The sequence below is a fragment of the Pteropus alecto genome, unplaced genomic scaffold (assembly GCF_000325575.1).
Source record: "Pteropus alecto unplaced genomic scaffold, ASM32557v1 scaffold161, whole genome shotgun sequence".
In the NCBI taxonomy this organism is placed as follows: domain Eukaryota; kingdom Metazoa; phylum Chordata; class Mammalia; order Chiroptera; family Pteropodidae; genus Pteropus; species Pteropus alecto.
This window is the reverse complement of record NW_006432943.1, coordinates 842,452-856,310: the sequence shown is the minus strand read 5'-3', so window position 1 is coordinate 856,310 and position 13,859 is coordinate 842,452. Positions and strand designations below refer to the sequence as shown.

Below are 13,859 nucleotides of genomic sequence, written 5' to 3'. Positions count from 1 at the left end.
CAAGTTTCACAATTCAAAAGCAAAAATAAGCAGTGTATGTGTGCGTGGGGGGGAAATATTGGAGATATCACATTACATATAGCAATATTGTAAATACTGAACACAAAACAACCTGGGCTGGGTCATCACCACATATTTGTTGTAAGCCAATGTTTTGTACAGATGCCTTATTTGTATGTTTCAACTGCAATAGCTTGTTAAAAGTAAGAATATGCAGTGTAGTATTTTATTAAATAGTATTTTTAACTTTTTAATTTATTTTATGATGCACTAAAAGGTAAAGAGATTACAGATTTGATTTTGGCAACATATAGACATTAATTTATAAAATATTAATTTATCTCAGTACTTTGTAAATTTATTATTCAAATTGCCTTTCTCTTAAACTAACAAGACTAGTCTCCTAAGAGCAAAGACTAAAAATTCCTATGTTATGCTATTTACAAAGAAAGCATTTGAGAAGGGGCTTTAATTATAGTTTTTGGGAGCAAGAACATTACCCTTAATCACTGTTCATGAATTTGCTAAACTAGAATATTGTATGGTAAATAGTGTTGAAATCTTTCAAGAGAGATAATAATACATTTCTTATTATAAGAGGGTTATGAGGATTAATTAGTTAATATGTATAAAGAATTTTAAAGATGAAATGCTACCCGTTCTTCAAGTATCACTGAAATTATTAAACAAGTGACAATCAACATTCCCTTTTTCAAGTTTTGAGAATGTCTATCCAATGCTGTGCAATTACCTAACTTATTTTTATATGCAACTCTTCTTTTATTTTTATTTTTAAATTAAATTTATTGGAGTGACATTGGTTAATAAAATTATATAGGTTTCAAGTGTACCTCAATAATAATTCAATATGTCATATGTATATTGCATTGTGTTTTCACCACCCAAAGTTAAATTTCCTTACGTCACCGTATATTTGACCCCCTAATCCCTATCTACCTCTGTCCCTCCCCCATCCCTCTGGTTACCACTAAACCGTTGTCTGGATCCAAGAGTCTCTGTTTGTTTGTTGTTTGTTTGTTGCTTTCAGTTTTATAAACCACACGAGTAAAATCACATGGTTCTCAACTTTTTCTGTCTGACTTATTTCATTTAGCATGATAATTTCAAGATCCATCCATGTTGTCACAAATGGCAGTATTTCATCTTTTTTTATGGCCATAAGAATTATATAACTTTTTCATGTTAGAATCCAAAATTTCAGGCATGTATTCATGCATAAAAATATTCAGTTGTTTTTTATAACATGACTATAACATCATCAGATCAATTTGGTGGTTTCAAAGACCAAAAAAAATGCCCATTCTAGGAATAATATTGTTAAAATTGTTGAACTTGCTTTCCAGAATTCGATGTAATACACAAATATCCAATTTAAAATTCCTCAACAATGAAAAAAGGTTTAGAAAAATGCAAAATATTTATTTTTTATAAAACAGCTTCAAAGCTCTTTGTGGTATATTTATAGAGCTTTCCTTATATGTTTCTCTTAAAACCAAAGGGGTATTCACAATTGATTATTCCTGAAACTCAATTTGCACATCTGACTTTCTACCTTCTGAAATTTGCAGGTAAAGAAAGTGAATGTTCAAAGTATAAGAAATAAGCTAAGCCTAAGAAGGGGGAGGAAGAGGAAGAGAAAGGCATAGAGTGTAATTCTGAAGGGTGTTGAACAAGTTCCATAAAAGAGTTTTAAGCACCAGAATACAGTTTCTCAACTGTGGCACTACTGACATTTTGTGCCAAGTAAGTCTTACCTTGTGAGGGCTGTCCTGTGCATTGCAGTATGTTTAACAGCATCCCTAGCCTTATTACACACCAATAGCACTCCCCATTCCACCCCACTTCCTACCAAGTTATGACAACCAAAAATTACTCTAGATATTGCCAAATGTCCTAGGAGGTGGAGTTGGGGTGGGGGCAGCTGGGAAAGACAAAATTGTTCCCCATTGAGAACCAGGGGCTGATTTTGGCACAACGAAAGGAACAACATTGGAAATGCCTGCTTAAAACAACTACTGGCAACTTTGACTGTGACACGGTGAAGAGGGTGGTCAATCTGTTAGAAATGTTAACTGATGCCACCAAAAGCTATGATTAATTGGATCTTAAAGCTGGGGGGGCGGGGAAACTGCCGATGAGAAGAGCAATCTTTGAGTGATGTCTGCTGGGAGCGGACCCTTGGAGTGGCCACTGCCATAAGTAACTGCCAATGTAAGCTCCATAGCAGTGAAGGTCATGGTAGTGGAGGCTATTATATTCTTTAATGAGAGAAGAGTCTAATAGCTTCTTCCAGGAAACTTGATGGGTTTAAACACCAGAAACTTCTTGCAAGAGATTCATAGAGTTTCATTTAATTCATTAAATACTTATTGAGCACTTATTGTACGTCACTGTGCTAGTTCTCAGGAATGCAATGATGAAAACGGTCTACTCGCAAGGAACTTACGCTCTAGAGATAAACATAACTGTAATGAGGCTGGTCTTCAGATTTCTGGCATAGGATGTGACCCAGGCACAGAGGATGTCAATTCACTACACTGATAACCATCATAGAACTAGAACTTCAAAATCACAGCACTCTTCATTTTTAAAAAGCAAAAACTGCTTAGCTTTTTTTCTATTCAAATGCTTTTATTTTTTTCCCTCTCACATTTTAAATTTCGCAGCCATTTCACTGGCATTTCAGGCAGCTGCTTTTTCTCCATTTCAGAGCAATCAATACATAAACATTTTAAACAGCAAAAAAGCAATTCGGTCGCAAATTTATTTTTTGCTAGCATACATGTGCACCACCATTTGGATTTACATGATGGTGCTAGGCAGTCATAATCAGCAGGCCTTCCTAAAAAAGCATTTGACTCAATAATGACAGAAATGCTGTCATTTCTCATTTAGGCCCAGCTGCCTAATAATAGCAAGGTAACATTAATAATAAACTACTGGCATACCTAGTTAGGGATGTACAATCCAATTACGCACAGTTTTTAATTCACTAGAGGCAAAACACTCACTACTTTTCCACATATAATTCCTGGGCCCATCTTCAGTGGAATTGAACCGTAGCCTTTGTAGACTAGTCATTAGTATTCAACATAAGAAATAATTGCTTGGAACAGGAAACACAGAAGCCAGACATTTGGCAGCATCACACAGAGTTCACTGCTGAAGTCAACCAGCAAAGCGACACTGGGCTGACAGTAACTGGCCTCTGTTACCATGGAAACAGCAGTGAGCCTGCCAGGACATAAATTCAAAATTTACAGCTGATTTTCAAGTCTACTATTTGTAAGTGATTTATTTATGGAATAAATACCCAAAATTACTCTTTGTTTCAAAGAAGATATCCAAACTTTATGAAATTATCTGAATCTTAAGTTATCTAAATGCAATTAAATTTAATTATGCAAAATATCTGACCAAAAAAAAAAAACACAAAACAGTCTATCTCTTCATTCTTATGATTGCTTATTTTGCCAAAAACTAGTTTCTAAAAATACATAAATAAAATAAAAATTTTAATGTCAAAGATGTGAGGGTAATACTAATTACCAAAAAAAAGATGCTTCCAAAATGAGGGTAAGAAGTCAAGCCACTTTTTAACTTTATTTCAAGCCATAATTGTATATTTCAAATCGTAAAAGGAGCTAAGTAAAGCTACCTCCTGTCCACTTTTGACTCAAACATCCTCTTATGGAAATTCTTCTATCTTGATAATTATAATAATTATTATCCCTAATTTAATGATGTATAAAATATAGCAGAAGAAAAACATCTTGACCATAGCAATTCAGGAGAAAAGCCATAGTGCAAGCCTCTAAGTCACAGCTCTTTTAACCCATATTTCTTCCGGGTCATTCTTCATTAAGCTTCTTCCTTCAACTTTTTTTTTAATTTCATGCTAAATTATATTTTTCCATAAAATCTTCAAATGAAAAAAAGATATATATATTTTTACCCTAAGCATCAAATTTCCCCTTATCAATAATTGCTAAAACATGCCCATCACCCTCTTCTGTGGCTTCAACTTTTATTCATCGAAAAACATTTACCAAGCAAATATCTATATGTCACATGTTATGTGCTTGACAAAGAAGGAGATAATACAATAATAAGTAATACATGTTTTCTGCTTTTGAAGAGATAGTCTAGTGGGGAAAACAGAAATATAGATAGATATACAACAATTTGGCAAGAACTGTAGTAACAGTAGATTAAAAATGCAGTGAGAGCATTATGAGGTAAAAACTAATTTTGCTTAGGGAAATAGAAAAGGTACCATTGAGAAAGTAGGATTTTTTAAACACTACATTTTAAACTATAAACAAGAGTTTTATACATGGTAGTTATTTTCAAAAAGTTAAGAACATTACTCTTGTTCATATATAAAATGAACATGTATCAAATAGTTTAACTTTCAAAGGTTTATAACCTGTACTGAACATAATTCATTTGCACTGCTATGAACAGGAATTATGTGTATTGCTATGGATAAGAATCATTTGCATTGCTATCAGTTTTCTACAACTTCTACAACCACAAAGTTGTAAAACAGTCTAGTCAATAGAAAATCAATCAACTCTTCACACCCCTATAGAATCAACAATACCCAGCAGATTCTCCAGATAAGAGCCAGGAATCCCTTTAGTTTATTTCCAAGTTTAGAACAATTTTTCCTGATCAAGAAACAAGGCATTTCAGATTTGGGGAAGATATATTTAATAACGAAGAGATATGGAAAAGCAAGTACTTGGATATGACTAAGGATGAAGCTATGGGAGGAGAGAGACATCAATGCAATCATAGAAAGAAGTTAAGCTTACACTGGAATGGGGGCTTGTGTCAAATGGTAAAGGCTTTCACATGCTGTGCAAGAGTTTAGACTTTATCCAAAAACATGGAGAAGACAACAAAGGATTTTAAAGCTCAAAGTGTCAAGCTAAAAGATGTGTTTTTTTTCTCTACTCCTAATTATTTATTCAACTTTACTGTACATTCATGAAAGGATAGGTGTGAAGAAAGGAAAATAGTATCTTGGCATTACTATGAAAAGCTTTTTGACCCTGCAGATTTCTTGCAAGGATCTCAGGAACTTTGATCCCCAAACCACACTTTGAAAACCACTGCATTAAATATTCACTCAAAACTACTTTCTAATCTGGCCATAAGCAAACTAGTTGTATCAGTTTAAGAATCCCAAAGCTACTATTACATTTGGTTTTAAAAATATAAATATGATGTAATTTGCCCAGAATCATTATGCAAAATAAAATATGTACTACAATAGAATGGAATTATTTTCTTCAATATTTCAAGATAAAAAAGAAATCTTCTTAGAAGAATCAAAGAGAAATTGTGGTATGTATTTGCTGTTTACTTTTGAAAAAATTTCAACAATTAAAAAAAGATTTAACTCTAACATTTTCTGTGATAGCCTTTACTCATTGAATAAAAATATTGCCATGAAGGCCATAAGGTAATATTGTGATAATAATTATTCTCTATGTGTGTCTCCATATGTATGTAGCCTTTTGGGGCGGGGAGAGATCTACTTTGATTTCTAAATATTTCTAATCTGCTAAAGTAAGCTTAAAGTCTATAATTCAAGTATGAGTCTAATGATCTTCTAAGTCTGTGCAGTGATTCAAATTGTAAGCCAGGTAATACAAGGAGGGCCAGAAGAGGAAAATGAAGCATAATTAATGTCATCTACTAAGAAAAAAATATCTTCAGCTCATTTACAAAGGTATAAATTGAGCTAAATTTCCAGAAAAGGTTTGTTCAGCATCATTAATGACGAAATAAACATATTGTTACATAACCTACCTTGAAAAAGAAGTAATCCATGGGTTTACGTTGCACAAACTTTCAGACTTTGTTTTTAATATGCTAAGGGAAAATCTTTGAGCCTTTGGATGTGTAACTGAGAGAGCTACTGAAGGTAATAGAACCCTAATTCCATTCAAATGGCCTAATATTTTTTACAAAGAACTCTTACACATGTGAATGAGTGTGGGGACTAGGGAGTTGGAAGAGTGTTAGAAAATGTAACATTGATTATAATACAAGGAACTTCAAGGGAAGTACAGAGGGCTATGAAGAGTCAGAGAGAGAAGGAAAAGCTTTAGGTTGAGATAAGGAAAAAGAGTTGGATGTGATAGACAGACTTACACAGACCTACACAAGCATGATTTCAAAAGACAGAGAAAAGAAATAGCTCTAAAAGAGTGCAAATACAGGAAATAGAAATATATGACTCATGTTCAGAAAATGGTAGAGTCTGGTTTGGTTGGACTAGAGACTTGCTGAGCAACTAGAGGAAATTAAATAGAAATAGTAGAATGATGCCATGTTGCAAAGTCTTTCAATTCCCGGCGGAGAAGTTTGGAGTTAATTCTGAGGCAAGCAGAAATGATCAGAGATTTTGAAGTAGTAGTCTGAGAGTCCTGCATCAAATGGATTCAAGAAGAGAGGTAAGACACCATTAAGTAGCCATTATCCGAGTCAAGACAAGAAGCAATAAATGAACGACTCCCGAACTGAAGCTCTAACCATGGAATCATAGAGGCAAGAGTCATTTTCCAGGTAGAAACTATAAAATGTACCAACAGGTAAATATAATGATTAAGGGAAAAAGATCTCTCAAAAATGACTCAGATTCTGACCCTAGTCCATTAGGGAAATGATGATATAATTAATTAATATCTATAAAGAAGTACAAAAGAGAAACAAATTGATTTTAGAAAGAAAATGGCTTTTCAACATGGTGAATTTCAAATAGGAATTTGTGATCTTTGGACATCTTTTTAATGCCGTAAACTTATGAAGGGAGATGGGTAGATTAGAATGAGTTCCTTATCTAACGTAAAAATAGATTGATTTTATCATCGTATTTCTTCCAAAAAGACGAATATCTGACATTATTATCCTATATTTCTGCATTGAGCTTAAAATGAATATAGTCTTTTTTCTTTGCTAAATTCCTATCTCGAATTGAAGATTATACCAATTGGAAAATTTGTCCCATAAATTGAAATTTCTGGCATGGGTTATTGCTAAGTTATTCCTCAAAACAGAGTATATACTAGAATAAATGGAGTAACATCTCAACACACACACACAGATTATAGAGAGAAAAAAGGGAGAAAGAAAATAAACTTGTAAGAGGACATGGTGACATAATAGTTCTATGCTTCTATTATTATATGTATTTAGGTAAGTCATCCCCCTTTTTTCAAGTGAAAATGTGTCTTATGGCACAATTCAGTTAAATTATAAATAGCCTATTTAGGTGCATCTATCTAAGAATAATACCCACAAGCTACTTACCTGATGAATTGTTAGGATTTTAGTTTAGTTTGAAATAGAAGAAAGGAATAATGAGCCTGCTCTGCTGATCAAGGAGAAAAGAGATTTTCTAAGCTATTTGTGCTTGCAAAAAAAACATGTTTTTTAAAAAACCAGCTACTTTTTCTGCTAATTTTACTAGTATGACTGGTATTCGATTGAAGGAGTTAGTAAAGCTATCTATTCAGATGTTTAAGTTTTATTCCGTGAACTTTGTTTCATGATACTAAAAATATTCAATATGGTGATGAGTGAGATAACATATACAAAGTCCTTAGAACAGTGCCTGACACATAGTTAGGTGTTATTTAAGTACTGCTATCATCATCACCATTACACTCATCAACAGATGAAAACTTTGGATGTTGAAATTTCTTCCACTTACAAAATTGGAAAGAAAAAAAATCCTACAGTCCTCACATCAAAGTGAAAAAAAGGAATCCTTTCAAATTCAAAGTCTTAAAGTATTCTTTGTTGGCACTGGGATCTGGCCTCTATTTTAATTTTTTGTTGTTTATTTGGTAACTTGCTTCCTTACTTAAAACTTTTCTTCATACTCTGAAACTAAAATGAAAAATAATTGAGGCTCAAATGTAGTCCCACATTCCCCACAGATGCTGTTCAATGCCCACGTCTTCACCATCATCACAGGCAGGTAGTCAGATACACGAAGAGCAGATGAACTCTGGCGTCCAGATCTCTTGATGGATCTAACTCATATATGGCATCAATGTAATAAGTAAATGGGGCTTATGCTCAGGAAATAAAGACCAAGCTACCTGCCACCTGTATTCAGCAGTCTGAAGGACAATTTCATAATGGAGATGCTTCTAGCAATACTGATGTAAACATAAAATCAACCCCTGGGCTAGAACCTGGAAATCATTTGTAGTAGTAAAAACTGGCTCCAGAGACAACTGGTCTTGGTTCAAATCCCAGTACCTTCCAAGTGTGTGACCTTGGGCAAGTGACTAAGCTCTCTCTTCCTCAGTGACCATGTCATAATCTTCTTCATTGCACTGTTAAGAAAACCCAAGGAGTTAAGACATGTAAGGAGGTCTGAGCAGTGCCTGGCACATACTAAGTGCTTATCAAATATAACCTAAGCCAGCAATGCTGTGTGCCAGACCATGTGCACCAAGGATTAGGTTCTGCTCCACTCTCCTTTGAACTGGTAGAGTATGTTAGTAATACTCTCAGCGAATAAATAATACCTTCCATTTTGGTTTCTATTCAAAAGTACAGAGAATACATTTCTTATACATAGGTCATCCATTTATATTCCAAGTAATACATGAATAAGTAACCTGATAAATTGTGAAGTTTTCTGATCAATGTGCATAGTACATTGGCTCCTCCATTAGTGACTTCCTTACAAACAACATAAATATAATACCAATATTTGTAAAAATATCAGTATAAAATGTCAAGGGAGAAGTTTGTTCTAAAATTGCTGGCAGCCTAAAAATCTATTGAAATGTTTTCACCTTCCTTAGCTTGAGTCTTGCTTTTAAAAATATCGTTCACTTCCTTGAGGCACTATTTATGATGGCTTGCTCTCAGTTGTTATTTTTTTCCTAATTTCTCACTGTGTGATTTAGTGGTTTTTCTTCTCTAGGAAGATTCTTTATTCCTTTCCTGCTGTGGAATGCTTTTCATGAAGGCAGCTTTAATTATTTACTTCATATCTCCTACTGTGGCACAGGTCTGAACATTTAAAATGGGCTATTTCTTGTAAGAGCCCAAGGTCAGAAACACAGGAAGCCAAATTTCCAAGCACTAAAGGATTACACAGGTTTAAGTTAAACACAAACACATACACACAATCATAAAGATTGCACATATTTGTCCTCAAAAACAAGCATCTCTACTAACATGCAAACAAGTATAACACATTTATATAGCTTGAATAGTTTAAATGTGTTATGTCAACAAAAATAGCTCACCATTAATTAAAAAGCTTAAAAGATAAAATAACACTAACCAGATGAAAATGAGAAATTTGAGGCTCTTCTTAATATTCATAATTTTTATAGATAATCTAGGATAAATCTCTACCTTTTCTATGATTCTTAATATTTCTACCATGACTGCATAAATTTTTTGAATAACACTGATATTACATATGGGACACCTTCAAGATAATTCCTGCTTGGAGTCTGAGGACCTCCACCCCTAACATTGCCACCAAGAATAATAAATTTTTATCTTGTAGAGAGCAAATGCAGCTTTAAAAGACTGTGACTTGATCTCGCCAAGTGATGCCAACTTCTATATCGCCCTTTGAAGAAACAGACCTCCATAATTCAGAGTTTCTGCCCCTACTATGATAGTAGACATGTGAGACTCTTTACTTTCTAGATGGATGCTTGTAATTTTTGCTATTATAAATTACACTGGATAAATATCTTCATATGTTTTTGATTACACACATAAAATGCATTTGAGAAGTAGAATTATTAAACCCAACAGGGTTAAACATTTCTAGAGTGGTTACATTGTATTGTCAAATTACCTTTAAAGAATGTTGTACCAAAATAGTTTTTGCTTGTTAATTTTACTCGTGTGTATGTACAGATTTGTTTTCTAAAGTAAATAAGAGGAATTATATAACCTTGGTAAAGTATTTTCTAATGCTGAGGCAGATACATCAAGCAAGCAAAATTAAGCGTACAGAAGTCATTCAGTCTCAAACATAGATTTGCATTAAAATTTCTTCACCTGGACTTAGTGAAAAAAAATTAATAACTACTGATATATACATAAAAACAAAATAAATATTAGTTTGTTCCCCAAAGCAGTAAAAAGCTGCACACTTAAGACTTCTCCATTCTGTACAGGTAAGTCTCCACACTCATTCTTAAATGAGATTTGTCTATAAGCTTTCCTAAAAAGGACTCCATTGTTAGAGTGATAACTTCTTAAGAAATGCTTCTGTATCTCAACAAAACTGGAAGAAAATGCTTCTGTAACCAAGAAGCATGGTGAGACTCCATGTCTAAAGCTGCCTTTACATTGAGGCTTTCACTTCTCTAGAGACAACACAAGACACATGAAATCAACACCACACCATACAACAAAGAAAAAAAGAGATATAACAAATGGAAAAATATGGGCATATCCAATCCTTAGCAACAAATAAATAAATAACTTACCACATGTACCAAAAATATCATTCACAGCTGAAAAATTTTTTGTAGTAAGGTGAAATCTAGTATTTATATATTTTTCTCTATTCTAAATTAAAATTGACCAAACAACTTAAACCAACTTTTTATTAAAGAGAATACTGACATATAATTATAAATCAGAAATGGTCATATGATTAACACTATCTACAAAAGAATTATCTTTTCCAGTGAAATTTCACAGTAAATTCAATGAAATACAATTTGTGTGTGCGTCTTTGTCTCTGATCTCTCTCTTTCTCTTAACTTAAAAAACACAAGTTAAGGTGAAACACTACGATTTTAAAACACAAAATAATCTGCAATTATTTTGCATTGTTTAAAAGTAAAACATTTTACTTTTATTAAGATGTACAACAAAGTATAAAGTGATGTGATTTTCATCACATTTAAAAAATAGTCATCGATTCAGAAGGCAATAGCAGCAAACAAAGATCATTTGGTGCAGGCGTTGCAAATTCAAATGCCCGAATGGGCTAAACATGAATAATGTGAGCAGGGTCTAGGCAGCTTGAACTGAACAGGAGCCATTTAAATGGCAGTAACTACAGCCACTTGTTGCCATGCTAGAAACACCCGCTTAATGCTTCAGATTTTATCATTTTACATGAGAGGGTCAAACTGAATTTTAGAAGTTTTCCAATTAATATTTAAAATTTTTAAACAATGTACAAGCCTTACTTAACATGAATTCGACTCAAAGTAAACCAGTTTCCAAGCTCTGATCTAGTCCAATGGGAGACCCATAAAGGAGCCGAAAGTCACACAGTGGGTTACTAGAAAATTCAAGAGAGGTTTCTCCTTCCAAGAGGTGTGCCTACCACTACCAAACACCACTCTGCATTCTCTGGTAAAGCTGTATTCCAAAACCGTGTTTTGTCACATTTCTGGAGCACCGCTATAAATGTCTCTCTTCTTCCATCAGAGTTTCTCCTCATCCCCGGGTACCTAAACTACACTCCGGTGAGATCAGTCTCTATGTCTGTGAGGTTTTTTCACACATTTACGTTTTGTTTATGCTCTTTCCCCTCCCCAGAAGATGCCTACTACCACGCTCCCCTTTCCGAGTCCTACCCAACATGCCAAATTCAAATGCTGTGTTTCTAAGAAGCTTTCCTTTAGAGCCCACATGAAACCTACCTTCCTTTGAAATCTTACAGCACTTCTAGCCAGTATTATATTATCTATTAATTATATTTTTTTCTTTTGTAGCATTTGTTTTCTCTCTCCAAATCAACCATAAATTCCTTGAGTTAAAACTCTGTCTTCTTCTTTCGTACCTTCCTAGCATTCTAACATATTACTGAGTTGCTAAGTACTCAAGAAATAGTGTTGACTGACTGGCCTCAGCTCTTCCAGGATGAATAAGGATACTATAAGTAATCCTGGAAATTATTTGCTACACTATCTTAGCATATGTATTAGTTTCCTAGGGTTGCCATTAAGTATCACAACTTGGCTTTAAAACAACAGAAATTTATTCTCTCAGAGTTCTGGAGAAACTGGGGTGTTAGCAAGACCATGCTGTCTCTGAAGACTCTAGAGGAGGATCCTTCTTTGCCTCTTCTAGCTTCTGATGGTAGCCGGCAATCTTTGGCTTATAGATGCATCGCTCCAATCTCTGCCCCTGTCTTGCCATGACCTTTACCTCTGTGCATGTGTCTCTGTGTCCAAATTTTCCTTTTCTTTTAAGAAAACCAGTCATAATGGATCTGAGCCCACCCAAACCCAGTATGATCCCATCTTAATTTGATTACATCTGCAAAGATCCTGTATCTAAATAAAGTTATAGCCACAGGTTTCTGGTGGACATGAATTTTGCGGGAACACTATTCAATTCAATAAATACAGCCTCTAATCTACTCAGGGTTGATTTTATAAAGAATCTGAAATATCAGTAATTACTATAAAATCTATAAGATTCTAAAATAAATTAAAAAAACTTATGTATTTCTTACATTTTTTTTCAAAGATGACAATAATTTAGGGGACAAACCCCCTAAAATACAACTAAAAGAGAAAAATTTAGAGTTATAAAATTTAGTTGATTTTAGCCATCTTGCTTTATGTATCTCAAATTATCTATAGACTTTAATGCTTCGGTAATTTATAAGAAGACACATTTGGCTACCTAAATAACCAGGCAGTATAAATGAGAAAGAACAGATGATATATAATGACCTTCTTTCTCATTTCCTTGCATCACTTGAAGGGCTTCATCTGATCTCCAATTGTACTTATTAAGTTATTTATTACTATGCACATTGTAGGAGTTATATAAATCAAGTAAGCAAATCTAGTTCCCAGCTACCAGAAGCTTGCAATTTACAGATATTCATATTAATGAATAATTTATATTAGGCTAGCGGTATGAAAAGATTCTTGAGTGTTAGTCACAGCTCTGCTATTATTAGTTGTGGGACCTGAGCAGGTTACTTTATCTCTCTATAAATTACTTCTTAACTTAAAAATTGAAGTGGGACAGCCTAGATTATCTCTAAAAGTTTCTGACACCTCTAAGTGAAAAGAGGAAATGTCTACATTTCTGGAACAATCAGTTAAAGTGTGTTTCAAAAGTCAAACAGGAAAAGGGACCATCAACACTCACTCTTCAGTTCAAACCTTCAAGAGACTAGAATACTAGATGTATTAAAATATATTACTTCAATTGAATTAGAGTGAGTAAATCGTGGGTTAGAGAATGGGAAATTTATTGTTATAGGAAGAAAGGCATGATGGACCTGGGAGATGAGAACAAGGCAACAGAAAGGCAGATAAAACTAAGTTTGAGCTCTGGGGCATGGAGGATGGAGGTAAGTGGGGAGTAACCACAGCAAATTAACTGAAGAGGGTGAAAGTAAGAAGCAGGGCAAGAGCCAGAAATGGAAGGAGAAAAAAAAAAAACAGAATGGAAATTATAGAAAATATTGAAAAATAGTTTCAGGGTTCAGAGATTTAAAGCATTCCTTACCTAGCAAGAATGAAGATACACATAGATGAGTTCTCCATTTTAGGCAATTCATGTAAAACAGCCAGAATAAATACTATTACCTAGAAGATGGAAAGTCCTGAATCATCCATGGGAAAAATATGAAGCACTGCAACAACACTTATTGCAAGAAATTCCAATCTAGTTGTCGCAGACCCTATCGGTGCATTGTGCCACTTTCAACCACAGCTACAGTGGACAGTTCCAAATAAGCTCAGCCTCAACTTATTTTTGCAGCATCCTTTCTCAAGCAGACACCACACTTCTTTCATTTTTAGGGCCCTGTCCTCCTCCAGGAAAGCCCACTCAGCCCCTGA

The 13,859-nt window shown here is 34.1% G+C and overlaps 1 protein-coding gene across 23 annotated transcripts in view; it reads right to left on the bottom strand.

The window, feature by feature from the left end:
- The window catches only part of MAPK10 (mitogen-activated protein kinase 10), a 437,658-nt gene that overhangs the window by 227,009 nt on the left and 196,790 nt on the right, over positions 1 to 13,859 (bottom strand). The window contains exon 1 of one of the 23 annotated variants that reach the window (XM_025043828.1): positions 13,525 to 13,543. The exons of the other annotated variants lie outside the window; for them this stretch is intronic. The gene's annotated coding sequence lies outside the window, so the exon portion shown is untranslated. Of the gene's footprint in view, positions 1 to 13,524; positions 13,544 to 13,859 lie in introns of those variants that run through there. 23 annotated transcript variants of the gene reach the window in all.